Source organism: Euprymna scolopes, chromosome 28 (assembly GCF_053919585.1).
Source record: "Euprymna scolopes isolate OS-2025 chromosome 28, ASM5391958v1, whole genome shotgun sequence".
Classification (NCBI taxonomy): domain Eukaryota; kingdom Metazoa; phylum Mollusca; class Cephalopoda; order Sepiida; family Sepiolidae; genus Euprymna; species Euprymna scolopes.
The window spans coordinates 31,083,686-31,101,601 of NC_136509.1; the positions used below are offsets into that span (position 1 = coordinate 31,083,686).

At 34.8% G+C, this 17,916-nt stretch overlaps 1 protein-coding gene and 1 pseudogene across 3 annotated transcripts in view; both read left to right on the forward strand.

Moving 5' to 3' along the window:
- LOC145249553 (katanin-interacting protein-like) overlaps window positions 1-17,916 on the forward strand; it is a 648,058-nt gene that overhangs the window by 359,947 nt on the left and 270,195 nt on the right. The window lies entirely within an intron of this gene.
- On the forward strand, window positions 6,400-6,516 carry LOC145249784 (5S ribosomal RNA; annotated as a pseudogene).

The window sequence follows — 17,916 nt, forward strand, 5'->3', positions numbered from 1 at the left end:
ACTGTTAAACATGATCTCAAATAGTAGCTCTTTAATCCAAGTGGCAATATGTTTTGTTTGGGATGAAAAAAGTTTTAAAAAAAAAAAAAAAAAGAAAAGATATTCCTCTTCCAGTCATGCATATAGATATGTTGAAATGAAATTTTTAGGCTTAGTTTTAGTTAACATAAACTTAGTATCTGACTACAAAAAAAAAACACCCTATTCTCAAATTGCCATTTAATTTATGGCAATAATGACTCTTGAAATACGTCCCTCTTTTGCTTTAATCTCTTCAAACATGAAGCATAATACGCTTATATAACTTACTAGTAAATCTGTCATCACTATTCTGTCCTGGTCCCAGAAGACTGTAAGCATGACTTTGCTAATCAAGGGCCATACTCTTGCCTACTTTGGAGGTGGTGAGTTCAAGTGTTTCAAACGCATTGACTGACCTTTGTTCTCTGGGTCACAGTGATAGACCAAGTTTTATCCTGTGTAATTAATTTTTTGAAAAAAAACTTGACTTATTGTTAGATATTGACTGGACAACTCCGGGTAACCTGGTCGATTATTATTATTAAAAAAATAAAACAATTATATTTGGGAAAATGTGTATTTACAGCTTGGAATGTTTAGTCGTGAATTTAAACAGAAATTAAATAAAGTCGATTTAGGAATTTACGGAGTAGATCAGAATTTGCTTAGAATTAAACAATATTTTAGCTTACGTGAACGACACATGATCTGGTCCGCTTTGTTGAGGTGATAGTTACTTAGCAGAGATCAAACTAATGAGTTGGCAAGAAATGCGTTTGTGAACAGACATGCAGACAACTCTGCTGAAGGCAGGCAGGGTAAAGAGTGATCATGTAGAAAGAGACTCAGCGTGCCAAAGTCCAACATTAAACAAATAAAATCCATGTAAAATATAACCATTTGTTATGGCACTCTTTTTGGGCTTTGGACAAATAAGAAGGTATGTGATTCCTTTGGTCTGAGATAAGCAGACATTGTTATCATTTGATTGCAAAAAACTGTCTGTAAAAGCTTATGTATCGTATTTGTTAACTACATGTATTTGTGAAAAAATGGCCATACACACAACAAACATTTTACATAGATACAACAATAGAAGAACATTTTATGCTACAAGACGATACACAAATTCAGACATTTATATAAGACACACGTACACATATATATATACACCTACCACAACATAACATTATTATCTTCGTACATCTCCAAATTCATCCTAACCAATGCTTTTTCCTTTCTGGAAATATGTCAGCAACCTGGGAATCCATCTCACAGACACCTTATGCATATGCAAATGGTCATGAATGATAGTTTCCACAGACCCTGTACTAATCTTGACATCTTGGGCTATTTGGCGAATATGCAAATGATCATGAATGCTAGTTTTCGCAGACCTTGTACTAATCTTTTCCTTTTCGGATATTTGGTAAATAGTCACATACCGATCTTCCAAAATGGCAGCCTCAACTTTACTAACAGATGCCTCATCAATGGTAGAAGAGGGATGACCAGGTCTGGAAGTTGTTTCCACAGATTTCCGGCCATGTTTGAATTTATAATGCCAGTATTTTACAAGTTCATAGGATGGGGCAGCATTACTATATGTTTCTTTCATTTCATCAAAAAAAAAAACAAAAATAAACACGCTGTGATATGTGCTCTTTCAAACACAAAAACCAGATCACTCTCTGACACTCAACAGACTCCATTTTACAGCTGACTCTGTTCAAACATCTGGAAATCAGAAACTACAGTTAGTTCAGAGCTGTAATTTTCCACATAACGCATAGAGATATAAATCATTCCACATGCAAAATTTTGGCTAAATCAAACAGCTAGAAGTAGATCAAGGGCATTACTTATTGAATACACCCCCCCACCCCCCATATGCTCTCAATTTGATTTACTAGAAAATACTTTTGTGTAATGTTACAGATATACTGGATGGTCATTGATCTTAACTAAAAACATACAACACTGGCTAGTTAATATCCTTGATCTTTTGGCTAAGAGCAAAATGTAGTATCTGTTCTGATGCTACACTTAAGATAATTTGTTCTTAGTCAATGTAGAGGTAATCCTTCTATACTAAGGCAATTTATATTTTTGCTTACTGCTAGAGTGCCCCTTTTTGGTTAACTGCCCCCCCCCACATTAAAAATGACCTTGTGCCACATTTTGCTTTCGTGGGGAAGCAAAGTGTAGTATTTGTTCTACACTTCATTTCTGTTCTCAGTCGGTAAAGAAGTAATCCTTCTTTTGAATTGAAAACCATGTTTAATTTCAAAAGCGTTTCTGATGGGTAGCTGATCTGTACAAGTCCTGGAAATGAAGCGTTTTCGTTGGGTAGCTGATCTGTATAATTCTTGGATTTCAAAATTTTGCAATCAAAGGAGCAAAAGTCTTTCTCGTGTGGACGCAAAAAGATTATGCATGTGAATTCTAAAATATCCAATATTTTTATGGAGCAGTTCCTGTTTCTGATTGGTTGTTAGTAGAACGTGGATCTATTTGATTGGTCAGTTCCTATCGCCAGTGTTTATAAGTAGAACCCTCCAATTATTTTAATCATACTCTCATTTAATAAAAAAATATTACAACACATGTTATCATGGAACTGCTTCCCTGCAGACTTCAACATGGCCGTCTTGATTTAATAAAAAAAATATTACACCTTCTAGATTGAGCAAATTACTTTTTTCTCGTCCAAAATGCCCTCTTTTTTTTATTTTACAAAGGAGTCCCCACTTATCAAGGCCTGGAGGCCACTCGACGATAAGGGTTAATGAGTGTACAGTGGTCAAGGGGAACATGTCAGTCATCGTTAGTAGTGGAAATTTGGTAAATTGGATTACATAAGAGGATGGCTCATCAAGAATTTGTTCACGTGGGACTTGAAGACAACCATATTGTAGTCAGTTGGAAAACAGGAAAACGTAACAGAATTCCACTGATGTGCAGTTCTAAGAAAGAAGCTTTGCTCATGGAATCTAGGTTTAGGTTTAGGCACTGATAAAGAGTGGGGGAAATTATTGATAGTGTTTTCAGCCAAATAAGTGTTTCTTGTAAACGCTTGGCGAGGGGGGGGCGACCATAGATTGCAGCTCAGACGAGCATTATTATGAGCTCCCAGAATCCAAAGCTCATGATGGTATATTAACATGAAGAAACAAGAGCAGAAACAACCTTCATCATGAAATTGGCCAGACATTTTGAACAAGACTCTCTTTCAGTTCGATGAGTGTTTTTCGTGAAAGTTAGGCCAGGGGGGACCATAGATTGGAGCTCAGATGAGCACCTGCCATGAAAATAACGATAAAGCAGAGACAGGCTCGCAACGTCTCTTCTGTGGTAAAGAGGATCCAGGGAAGAGAAAAGGGCATCCCTCATTAGGTTACAAAGTCTATTTTGAACTCAAGGCAGGATAAGGTGTTCTAGCAGCCCCTGCCCAGATGTGGCAACAGTACTCCATCTTTTTGTGAATTTGAATTTTCATCACATTAACAACGTAGCGAGTCCAGCGATCAAGGGACTATGGTAAAGATCTCACCATGAAAACACACTACACCATTCCAAAACTCCATCGAAACCTTGTGGAATTGTACTTTGTCGTAGACCATTTCTTCAATCATGGTATCCTTGTTGTGTTCGACTCGCGTAAACAAATATATTCTGAAAGATTATTTAGTGATGCGAAAAAAAAAAAAAAAACTTTGTATTTTTCTGTCTTCGTTTTCTCTCTGAATACTCTTCGTTAGACCATGAATGAATGTAATCTAAAGAAGAAAAAGGTGGGGGTGGGGGCGGGGGTCTGATTTTACTGTTCATTCTATCGGATGCGCCTTGAAAGACTTGTATAGATTTTATTTTGGAATCATCTACATCCATTTTTTTTTTTTTTTTCTTTAAGAAACCTTATTGGAGATTTTTATTTTTTTTATTTTGTGGCATATAAATATACTAAAAAGCTGTTGGGATGAGGAGTAAGAAAAATATATTCGTATCAATATATATATATATATATATATATATATATATATATATATATATATATATATATATATATCTGTGTCTTATATATATATATTTATGTGTGCACTTATGTGCATGTTTTTATATTAATCTCTCTCTCTCTCTCTCTCTCTCTCTCTCTCTCTCTCTCTCTCTCTCCATATATATACTCAGTTATATTTCTGGGGAAAATAGGATTCCAGCAGTGCTCTATTATAAGGAAAAATTCCGAAAATAAGAGCGTATTATTTATATTTTTATTTACAGAAAGTTTAGATGAGATAAGTTATCGGTACCGTCGGTTTCAAACCTGATAATAGGGGACCGTTTTAGATATCCATATTAAGCTCTCTTCAGTCGATACTCATCGTATACGGCAATTAATCACATTGAAACACCAGTTCTCGTCAGATCATAGGTTAAGCAATAATGAGTCTGGCCAGTATCACATGGTTGACCATTTGGGAATGCTAGACACTATGTGTCGCGCTGGATATAGAAATTTCTAGGTTGGTATCTGAAGGTTTAATCCACTGGGAGATATTCCCTCGCAGTCTTCTTTAAGACATGCATCTAGATGAAGAAAAACTCTGATATAAAAACCTGAAGTCTACTGTCTGCCCTGTCTTGTGGCAGCCATAGCACCGACTGGGATAAGCAGTTCTAACAAAAAGTGTGGTTGGTTCTGCACAAAGCCTTCACCGCTATAAACAAATCATCTGTGTGGATTTCCGAACACCTTAGTTGTAGCGAAGCTCAAATGTCGAAATCGATGGGAGGGTAAATCATGTATATATTTGATTTGCGTGTATAAAGGCAGTATTTTTCATTTCAGTACATTGTTTAAAATAACAGAGAGCTTCTGATTAATTATGCTTTTTATTTATATTTTATTTTTTCTTATGATCTTTTTGTGTTAAAAATCAAAAAAAAAATTAATATAAATTCCATATGTGTCACAAACGTTTTCGATTCTTTGTCAAATCATCATTAGGTAAAAAATGAACAAAAAGCAGCTGCGGAATAAATGTTTGTAGACAAATGCCAGGAGAATATCAAGGGAGATGTTAACAAACTAAATTCTGTGTGCCAGAATTAATAAAATTTGTATTACGCTAAGCATTATATTAAGGGACAACATTTTAAAACCTAATATTTGTTAAAAATAACGACTGTGAAAAGCTAAAATTTTGACAACTGGTAGTCCTGATCATCCATAATATCATACTAAAATGTGAATCATTTGCAAAGGATAGAAAAAGAATTATAACAATTATTTATTTTCAAAATAGGAATGTCCAAAAGTAAGGGAAAAAATTGATAAAAACAATGTAACAAGTTTTCCTTGCTGATCTAGAGAAGATGTCTTTAAGGTGGACGGTTCTACTGATTGTGTTCTTGCTAACTTTAATTTCGCTGTTTTTTAAGTCCTTCTGCAGATCTCCAAGAGTAATTCTAGGCGAATTCATAACCTTCCTTGTTAATAACCTTTCAGCACATTTGGTTATTTTTCGAGGACAACCTGATCTGGCCAAAGGAAGGGTCGATTTGCGTGAATTCTAGTGCCGAATTACTGTTCCAACAGAATTCAATGGAACTATTAACTGTTTGGATATTGTTCTATATTCCAATCCACTTTGATGAAGACTTACAATTCGTTTTCTGAGCTCTTGACCAATCTGTTTATTCTTTCTCATCATGTGGTTGCTTACAATACGGTTATTAGATAAAGAATGACGCAATACTTTTACTAATTGCTTACTTTAATGTCTATTTGCTGTTGGGCTCAGTTGGGTCCACAAGAACGACACGGAAAAACATGTAGTAGGTGGTTTACAAGTGTATTAAGGAAAGGTACAAGGATATAGAGAAAGATAAAGAGAATAGTAGTAGTTGCAAGTATCAGTAAGATCTCGCTCCCTGAGGTATAATATCCATTGAGATCTCGCTCCACTGTACCAGCCTTAGGAGCTGATTATATAGGATCTGGACGAGTCCATTATGGGGTGAGATCCGGTCTCACAACACTATTGCATATTCCTGAACATTCTAGAAACTTCTAAGCATTTTACCATGATAAACCGTCATAAAATTATTGATAAATCTAATTAATTTGATATGTGTTGTAAACTTTGCGTTGCTAATTATTGAATTTTCTCTTTGCGTTGTGTTAAATTATTATTTTTTTATTTTTCCCTACTGTTCCTATCTTAGTTTCAATACATTTTCTATGTTTATAAAACATTTCATTATCATTTGGAAGCTGGAAATACAAAAACTGACTGTTTCAAGTGTGTATTGTTAACTTTTGCGGGGGGCACTATATATATATATATATATATATATATATATATATATATATATATATATGGCATAATCGTGTTGACACACGAGTTTTCATCAGATCACTGAAGTTAAGCAATATTGAGCCTGGTTAGTACAAGATGGGTAACCATTTGGGAATTCTAGGTGCTGTATGTGCTCTCTGCTTATCTCGGCATTTGTTTCCAGTCGTCTTGTACATACATATTACATGCCATTTAACAATGTTGACTCAGGAGAGGTGTGGTTGCAGATTGCGTGCCTCCTACCACAATAATTTCATGCACAGGCACTCCTTTCGTGGCTATCCGTAGTCTGTCAAAGACTGAATGAGCCTGTATATATATATATATATATATATATATATATATATATATATATATATATATATATAAGTGAGAATGTGTGTGTGTGTGTCTGTGAGGACAACTCTCAATTGATATACTCAATGATGTTTTGATCTACAGATTTGAAATTTGGTATGTAGACATGTGAAAGACATTTTAATTAGTTTTCATCCAGAAATAAAAGACTACTTAGGGATCAAAATTGAAAAATTGGTATGTGGAGCTTATCAGATTTTTATCTGTTTGTCAACTGTTTCATGACTGAGCATGCATGAATCGTTCACATGACAGTTTTCTTAGGTTAAGAATAAGTAGGTTTGTGAACACTTTTTAAAGATTGTGGCAAGCTAGCCTAACAGTTATCGTACTTGACTCACTGTCTTTAGGTTTTGGTTTCGATCTCAGCTCGAGTATTTTTTTTTTTTTTTTTACTTACAAAAAGTAAATTGTTTATAAAAAACATAATACTTGCATATACATGACTCAGTTTCTTTCCGTTTGGTTTTTACTTCATTTTTTTAAAAGTAATTTAACACTACTTTTAATACCGAGCAATGCTGGGTACATATGCTAGTATATATATATATATATATATATATATATATATATATATGTATATGTATATATATATATATATATATATATATATATATATGTAATGATAAATGGACATGCAATCACTTGCATTTATCCACACATGTGTCCTTTCAAAATCAACTTGAACCCGGTTGTGTACATGTCAAAATAGTTCATTCTAAGGTAACTCTCTCTAAATAGAACTGATTGCCCCTTTTCAGCCTGTAATTAACCCAACAAGGAAAGCGTGGAATTCAATTTTTTTTTTTTTTTTTTGCAAAATTGGTCACAGGTCTCTACATGTATCATTAAAGAAAATGACTGCTTGATCCAACCAGGACAGTGCTGCACTGACCACTGCTAATGGACACTTAGCCAGTTTATTATCATACTTTCTTCATCCGCTGACCCTCGTCCAATCATCTTGCATTAAATAGTCTCCCTTGTAAAGTCCATTGCATCTTTCAAGGACTCGATTAAGTGCGCAAATGGCAGAACGAAAGATTCTTCTTCTCAAAGATTATGCTTGTCTATTATGTAAAGAAAAGTCGTAAGTCTGTCTGTGAGCATGTGTATTTAGCTAAAGTCAGAAACTACATGAGATACGCTTACAAACGTTAAATTATTGGATACAATTATGATAAAAAAAGAATACTGTAATATTCAATCTCATTGAGGTCAACAAGAACCAAATTAATCCGGGGTTGGGGTGGGGATAATAAAAATTTTTTTTTTTTTTTTTTTATCCTTGTTACTGAAGATTAGATCAAACAGCAGTCTCTATTTACTTTTCTCCCCACAAGGGTAGAATTTGGTCGATTTGTAATGTGGGGGAGCATTCTGCTTTCCAAAAATGGCACTCTGGATTGGGACAAAAATAAAAAAAATTGGCACAGTCTAGAGGGATTTCTCATTCGCTGATTAAGGACAAAAAAAGATGAAGTGTAGCTTCAGAAGACCAACGAAGTTCAGTTGTTTCATCAATCAGCTTATTATTATTATTATTATTGGCTCACATGGAGCTTTCACACAAGTCAACAAACAATCTGATTGGAAACCTGTGGTGTTCTCTGGAAGCTGAGTGACAACAAGTCTCCCCAGACGTCCAGCTCTCTCCACCTCCTTCGATAGCATTTGCAAATGAATTTGCATCATCACAACAGCCTCTTACCATTGATGTCTCGCTGGCAGTGGCCATTGGTTTCTACTGGAATTTGAGTGGCACTAAGCCTCCCCAAGGTCCCAGTTCTCTTTGCACTTGTCCAGCCAAGGTCTGCCCAGCGCTCTCTCCTCTGTCTTTCAATCCTTCTTGATCCTTCTCGGCTCTTTGCTATCACTTTTCTATTGGGAGGAACAGTGATGAAACAATGGGGGGGGGGGAGAATGCATGATGGAGGTGTAGAACTTGTAGATATGCAGCTTCGGTGTTCTTCATTCCCTGTAATGCTTATTCGTTATATTGTCTTCTTGTATTATTCTCCGCATTCAAGGGTTTTCCTTAATATTTCAGCCATTTTCATTATCGTTAGTCGTATTTTTGCAGTTATTCCTCTGATTCCAATTTCTGACATTCTTTTTTCAAAGTTTTTCGGAATTGTTCCTAGTGCTCCTACTATTATCGGTACTATTTTGATTTTCTTCATAATCCAAATCCCTTATAACTTTCTGGCTAGCTCTGTGTATTTGCTTTGTTTCTCCTTTTCTTTCATACTCTGTGGTCAGCTGGGACAGCAAAGTCTACAATTTCACAGGATTTTTCTTTCTTGTTAATTATTACATCTGGTCTTCTTGCTTGGATGGGTTTGTCCATCTGTATGTCCATGTCCCATAGGATTTTGTGGTTCTCGTTTTCGAGTGGTGTTGCGGGTTTATGCTTGTACCATTTGTCTGTATGCTCAAAATTTGTCTGTTTGCACAATTCCCAGTGCACCGCCCTCCCCACTTGGTCATGCCTGTTTTTGTATTCCTTTTGGGCCAGTTTGCTGCATTCACTTACTATATGGTTTATTGTTTCGTCTCTTTATCCACGTAGTTTGCATTTGCTGTTTTCTTGTGTTTTATCGATACTTGCTTTGGTATGGTTGGTTCTTATCGAGTTATCTTGTGCTGCAGTTATTAGAGATTCAGTTTCTCGGTTTATATGTCCCTTTCGAATCCATGTCCAGGTGTTTTCGTTATTCTCATCTTTTTTCATTCTTATGAATCTTCCGTGGAGTTGTTTCTCTTCCCACTTCTCTTTTCTTGTTTTGTCATTTGTCTCTCTGTTTTCTGTTTTGTTGTTTTTTTCAGTGTCTCTCGTTGCCATAATTATCCTTTCAGTGTTTTGCATTATGTATTTATCTAGTTCTTTTTTCGTGTCCTTCACACAGTCTTCTATACAGATCAGTCCTCTCCTGCCGTCTTTCCTTTTCACGTAGAGTCTATCAATATCATCCTTTGGGTGTAGTGCATTATGCATGGTCATGAGCTTCCTTGTTTTCTGGTCGATCTGTCTCAGTTCTTCTTTTCTCCACCCTATAAACGGTCCAGAGTATCTTACTAGTGATACTGCCCATGTATTTATACCTTTTATTAGGTTTCTGCTATATAATTTCGTTTCCAGGAGTTTTCTTGTTCTCCTGAGGTATTCCTTTCCAATTTTTTCTTTCATTTCTGTTGCGCTGAAGGTGTCCGCTTCTAGAATTCCCAAGTATTTATAGTCGTCTTGTTCCCCTAGTGTCATCATTTCTGTTTGGTTGAGTAGTTCCATGCCTTCTGTTGTTTCCATTTTTCCCTTTCTTATAACTAAGACCACTATTATTACTGATATTCATCAATGATCTCCCTAGTAATATTCAGCTCGAGATGGATATATTTGCTGTATAACATGCATGAAGGAAGAATGGATGTACACAAATCCAAGACAATGGCTGAATCCTTAGAAAATGACTGAATCATTAGAAAATGACCTACAGACCATAGTTGAATGGGGACATAAATGGATGGTAACATTTAATGCCAATAAGACTAAGCTACTCTCCTTTAACAATTACAAGAAGCCTCTCCAACCACCGATATCAATGACAAATAACTTCCTATCTGAGAATTATTCCTTCAAACTCCTCAGCTTAACATTCACAGGAAATATGAACTGAAATAAATACATTGAGGACATTGCAAAGGCTGCTGCAAGGAAGATGGGTTCCTTTTACCGTGCTAGAAAACTGCTCACACCTGAGAGTATCCTGCACCCCTACAAGACCATCATTTACTCATGTATGGAGTATTGCTGCCACATCTGGACTAATGCATCTACCACTAGTCTCTCCCTCTTGGATAGGGTCCAAAAAGGGTCTGCAATCTAATAGGTCCGACTCTGTCAACTAAGCTCCAACCTCTGTCCCATCACCGCAATGTTGCATTCCTGTGCCTATTTTACAAGTATTTTAATGGAGTGTGCACTGATGAACGCATTGCAGTTGTGCCCCCTCGACATACATATCCTTGACAAACCCATTTGGCAACAAAATCACACCCCTTCACTGTTGAGGTCCCTAAATAACAGAAAGTTTTCTACTCAAATAGCTTCTTCTCTAGAATAGCTAAACTTTGGAATTCTCTTCTTGCTACCTGCTTCCCTGACTGTACTGATATGCAGAAGTTCAAATGTAACGTAAACGAACATCTTGTTAATCTTTCTTAGGCATGGTCCTAATTAGTAGCACCTTACGTCCAAGTGGCGATATGCCTTATTCTGGGTAAAGGTGAGTTAAAGAAAAAAGTATATAAAATAAAATGAAATTTGAAAAATTCCTATTGAAAAAGAAATTTTATTTATATTATTTGGATTTTTCAGACTACTGTTCTAATTTTCAGTATTATTTTCACATTTCGGTCTACATAACCTCCTACCTTCTTCAGACCTGTGATGCAGTGGCTAGAGTACTTGTAAGAATCAACTGTAAAAGTAATATTCTTCTGAAGGTTGAAGGTTCAAGTCTCAGTGTGGGCGGCCGAAAAATACAATTGTGAATTACTTAGAACCTCTATCCAGTCATGGCTGATGGAACAAGAGCATGCTACACCCGTGAAGTAAATAAAGGGTTCCGCTCGAAACTGTGTCCAAATTCCAGAGTTCGACAGAAGCATTCTCAAGTTTGACAAGATACACTTGAAGATGGTCAGCGGTTACATCCACAAAAAAGTTGTGAAAAAACATTACCCTCAAGATGAGAACAGTAGTCCGAAGAATCCAAATAATATGAACAACTAATCCTCATCTCAAAAATTCAGAAAAGTAAAGTTTATTTACAAAAATAAATTTAGCAGAATACATTTCAGTTTCTTCATTAACAATTCAGTCATTTTAATCTTTTCTTAATAGTTAAAAAAAAAAATAAAAGAAAGAAAAAAAAAAGAATTTATTCCCTTTTTGACCATGTGAAAAATTTGAAAAAAAAATTCACAGCCAAATGTCTGAGAGAAAGTCATTTCAGGCTTTAAAATTATTAGCAAATCCTCACTTATTAAAAGATTGAAAGTTTGGAAGCTGTTTACATCCAATAATCTTCTAAATAGAGATTAAAATAACATTGCTTTAAAAAAAATTATAGTTTTATAAGAATTTGGTTCAGTTAATAATTTAATAACTAAACGATGTCTGTCTAGAGATACTGATTTGTTAATAACTAATTTAACGAATTTTATAGCATAGCATTTCTAGTAGAAGACAGTGGGCTCCCTTTACTGGGTTAGAAAACTCAAATCTGCCAGTATCCCATATCTCTACAGAGCCACAATTCGTTCTTGTATTTGGGCTGGTACATAAATTACTAGTAACTTCCTCTTAGACAACCCCCCCAAAAAAAAAAGAATCCATAACCTAATAAGCCCACATTGTTTATCAAGCTCAAGCCTGTCCCATCACCACAATGTTTCATCTTTGTGCATTTTTTTCAAGTATTTTAATGGAATATGCTCCAACAGACTTACTGCACTTGTGCCCTTCAATGTGAATAGCCCTTGACAAAACCAACAAGCGGCAAAATCACACCTTTTCACTGTAGGGGTCCATAGATGCTGGAAGGTTTTCTACTGCAATAACGTCTTTTCTTTGAAGTACTTTCCTTTGAAATTCCTTCCCTGCTCGACTGAGCTCTAATCTTTGGTTACCTCCTGTAAAAAAATCACTTTAGAAATGTTCCTTTATCCCTCTGCATATCTGGAGCTAAACAAAATTTCCATGGGCAGAGTTTCTTTTCGAGAACTTCTCGTTTGTGGAATGTAATGACACCAAGAAACTTCCTAGCTGACTACAGCACGGTTGTTTTTAAATCCAATGTTAACAAATTCTTCTTAAGCCATATCCTTAGATTAAAGTCCATGACTAAAGCGGAGAAATGTTCATTTTTTTATAAGACTAGGTGAAAAAATAATATTCGTGTGATCGTAAGGGTATTGGCTGGAAATCTTTTGTAACTGAGAAAGTCTTTTGCGGCTGAGGGAATTGTTATTGTCTACATATTATATAAAGAAACACAGCAAATGAAAGTGTACAACTTTCATGAGAAACACTCGTCTAACTGAAACCACTATCAATAAATTCCCCCCACTCTTTATCTGTGCCTAAACCCAAACGTAGATTTCATGAACAATGCTTCTTTCATAGTACTGCACGCCTGTAGAAATCTCTTCCGATTGCTTGCTTCTCAACTGACTACAATTTGGTCATCTTCAAGTTCAATGTAAACAAGTCCCTGATGAGCTATCCCCTTAGGTAATCCAATTTATCAAATTTCCACTACTAACGATTACTACGACATTTTCCCATTGAATATTTATTGTACACATATTAAGTCTTATTCTCGAGTGGCCTCTGGGCTTTGATAAGTGGTGACTCCTTTGTGAGGAAAAAAAGAAGGGTAGGAGTTTTGCAAGGAAAAATATTCATTCTTTGTTGTTTGCATGAGTTTCATGGGTAAAGGATTGAATAATTTGTCCGTTGCCGCTTGGGAGCTTGGTCTTCTTCGCGATGCAGTTTTATGTTTTTTAGACGGAATCAGACACATGTGATAATCATGGGCAGCGGTGAATTAACTTGCAAAAATTTTGTCTGGAACTGGTTTGTTTTTGGCGCATCAGGCCTTTTATACTGATTTTCTAGAATGTTCCAGCTTGTTCACTGTCTACATGCACGAATAGACAAAAATATAGTTCCATGGATTTGTGTGTAAAACAGTTGCATCAAAACCATAATTCTATGCGCTGATAGAATTGCACGAGTGAACTGTGACAAAACCAAATGGTAAATGCTCTGATGAACTACAAGCACTTGCACCCCTCAACGTAAATACCCCAGACAAACTCAACAAGCGGCTTAATCCTACCCCTACACAGTAGATCCCTAGGTGTAAGGAGACCTTCTACTCCAAAAGTTTCTTCCCCAGAATTGCTAGACTTTGGAACTCCCTTCCTGGATTCTGCTTTCCCAACTGTGCTGACATGCAGAAGTTCGTGTAATGTGAACAGACATCTTGCTGCTCGTCTCCCTTCATAATCTCCCTGCAACTTATGTCCCCAATAGTAGCCCCCTACTTCAAAGTGGTACTGTGCCTTGTTTGGAGGTGAAAATTGAATAAAAAAAATTCCAGCCGAATACATTCCTCTGATTACGTGACGAGCGATTTGATTTAGCTCGTCACTACACTAGCTCAATAGTGCAAGACTAGAGCTATAAATGTTTTTAAAAGATTTAATCATTTTGAATACAGAGAACAAAACTCGTTATGAATTAATCAAAATATCCTTTAATATTTATGTACTGTTCATAACTTTATGTGCATATATATATATATATATATATATATATATATATATATATATATTAAAAGTTTGACTCATGTCCAGGTAACCTACATCTAAAATTTCAATTGTTAAGACTCAAAATAAGCGGAGAAGTTTGGTAGAGTCTGCAAAGGTCAACTCTTTCAACTTTGACTTCTTGGCAGCCACATTTTCGCCCCAAAACTGATTAAAAGCTTGCTGAATGTCTGAATACCCTTTATGTAAAATTTCAAGTGTTTAGATGCAAAATTTGCTGAATAATTTGCTAGATACCGCAAAGCTCAAATCTTTTGGACTTTGACCCCTTGGCAGCTAAATTTTCGGCCAAAAACTGATTAAAAAGCTTGCTCTATCTCTGAATACACTTTATGTAAAATTTCAAATGTTCAGACTAAAAATTGGCTGAGTGGTCAAATATTTTAAATTTTGACCCTTTAACATTTATTGTTTTGGGCTCAGATCAAGTTAAAAAATTTGATCTATGTCCAAGTAACCTACATCTAAAATTTCAAGTGTTTAGACTTAAAATTGACAGAGAAGTTTGGCAGAGAATTCAAAGGTTAAATCATTGAACTTTGACCTCCTTGACAGATAAATTTCTGGTCGAAAACTGATTAAAAAGACTTTTCCTAATCTTAATATCCCTTATGTAAAATCTCGAGTCTGTAGACTAAAAATTGACAGAGTAGTTTGGTAGGGAAATGTACACACACAGACATACACAGAGAAACAGATAATTTCACTTTTATATATATATATATATATATATATATATATATATATATATATATATATATTCCCCTATTCTTTTTTTGTTAACATTAATTTCTCTTTAGTAAAAATCAACAATTTACGGGGTCATCTTCTTATTTTTAAATCTAAATGCATTTTATTTTTTTACATTCCTAACAATATAAATAAATAAAACCGAAAATAAATTTTAAAAAAATTACTTTTTGTTACAAATGAAAAAAAAAAATATCGGTAAATTTTTACTTGGTTTCTGCCTTAACATTTTCCTTTAAAATGATTATTTTCGGATATGCTGAAAGCGAATATCGCATTTAAATTTACCGCGAATGAGTAGTTTTCCGGATATTAAGCAATGTCATTCCTTGTGTTAAAAGTGGTGGCCATTGTTGTATGCGCAAACACGCATATTATTGGCATAATTAATATACTCATTATTCCATAGCTAGCTATAACATATACTGACCCAACAAGGTCATGAGTAGTCTAGTCTCTCTCTATCTTCCCCTCCTTCTCTCTCTCTATATATATTATGCATAGATCACAGTATAACGATTAAATCACTGTCTGACTGACGTAAAGAACATAAAATAAAAATGTTTAAATTCAACATTTTTTCACGTGGTTAAAGGTAGCCAAATGGATACGGTTTTTGCTAATTGAGCCAGAGATGGCTCATGTTGCTGAGTTCGAATTTGTCAACTGGTATTAATCGTGACACTCTGCACTGAAGATTCCCGAAAGGATGAAACACTAGTGCCTGTAGGTATTTAGTTATTATAGCAAAAATTAATTATGACAGCCCCTTTAAGAGACTCGTTTCTCATCGTAGACCATTTTCAGTTGAATTAAAGTCGGTCAATTTAGCTCTTATGCATAGATCATTGTATAACGATTAGATCATTGTTTAACTGACATAAAGAACATTTAAAAAATTAAAATGTTTAAATTCAACATTATTTCACACGGTTAATGGTAGCCGAATGGATATGGTCTTTGCTAATCGAGCCAGCGATGGCTCGTGTTGCAGAGTTCGAATCTGTTGACTGGTGTTAATTGTGACACCCTGCACTGAAGATTCCAGAAAGGATGAAACACTAGTGTCTGTAAGTATTTAATTATTATAGCAAAAAAATAATTATATATATATATATATATATATATATATATATATATATATAGTGTAAAATGTTGTTGAAAATTCAAAGACTCACGTTTTCTTTTTATAACCTTCATTTATTTCCTGGATTTTTTTCCATTACAGCTGTTTCATTGATGAGTAGGCAATTTTACGATTTATGTTTCCATAAAAAATATCCTGTCCCCATAAACTTGTTCAGATGCTTATCTATTTAATTTTTACAACGAAAGGTATATTTTTAACATGCTGAACATCGTATTTGGGTAAAAAGATTTCCAAAGCCATGCCTCCTCACTTCCTCCATCTTTTGGTGTTATGTGAAGATAGTTTTCCGTTTTAACCCGTAGTTTCATAATTTTTTTCCCTTTTTCAATCATCATATAATTTTACATAATTTTATTTTTATAATTATACGTGTTTATTTCAATGTTCTTTTTTTTTTTGCTTGGTGTTTGAATTCGTATTATTACCCGATCCTTCTGTTTAGAAGGGAGGTCATTTTCATGGTATCATTTTTTATATCTAGGATTATCTCCCTTGCATTTTTTTTCTTTCCGTATATTATACGTTTCGTTTTTATTATTATTATTTTTTTTCTTCTCCTAATCTGCTCTAGTTCGTGAAATGAAATATCTGTTTTTATGCAAAAACCAGTGGATTAATATATATATATATATATATATATATATATATATATATATATATATATATATATATATATGTGTGTGTGTCTTTGTTTATTTGTTTTCTTTCTGGAATCGCGTCAGTGGCATCAGTTGTAACTGAAGGCAGAAACTTCTCGATGGCTTTGCATCTTATTTGTCTCCTTTCAAGAACACTTTGTTCTTGGCAGAAACAGCATCTCTGCTGACAGACCTTCGAGTGCCACTTGAATCAACAATCAGAATATGCAAAAAAAAAAAAAAAATGAAAACAAGAAACAAAGAAAAAAGCAAACAAAAAAAACGAGGAAATATGATGTAATTCAAGGAGGTTTTTCTTTTTTTTTTCTTTTTTTTTTTAATCAGGAGATGACAAAATCATTTAATAAGTGCCTCATTCATAACTCTATATTAAAATCCAGAGAGTTTTTTTTTCTTTAACCTCAGTTTCAATCTGTCTCTCTTTTTCACTCTCTCTCGTTTATGCTTAATTGGTCTCTCTCTCTCTCTCTTTGTTCATGTCTCTCTCTCTCTCTCTCTCTCTCTCTCTTTATATATATATATATATATATATATATATATAATCACGCACAGACACGTATTTTAAACAATTTAAATTATTGTCAAATCATATTCTAAATAAAAACTATACTCAAAGGTTTTAAGTTTGTTTTTATTATTGACAAGGGAATCACCAGTTATCAAGACCTGGAGTCTACTCGAGGATAAAATTTAATGAATGTAAGGTGGTAGTGTAGTAATCATTAGTGATGTAAGTTGGGTAAAATTTGATTATTTAAGGGAACGGTTCAACAAGAAGTCATTTACATTGGACTTGAATGCTATGATATTGTAGTTTGCCAGAGAGCAGGCCAACGGAACAGCGTTATACAGGCGAACAGTTCATGGAATCTGTGTTTAGAGTTAAGCACAGATAGGGAGTGGGGAAAATTATTGATAGTGGATGTGGCTAGTTCAGTGTTTTTTGTGAAAGTCCGGCAAGGGAGAACCATAGATTGGAGCTCAGACGAGCACCTGCTATGAAACTAAAGATAGAACAGAAATAGGCTTGCAATGTCTCTTCCGTGGGAAAGAGATTGCAGGGAAGAGAAAAGGGAATCACTTACTAGGTTTCAAAGCTGGTTTTGAACTTTATCAAAGCAGAATAAGGTGTGCTGAGCAGCTCTTTCCCAGATTTGGCAACAGTACTCCATTTTAGAATGTACTTAGCTCTTATACAGATAGAGGAATGCATCGGCAG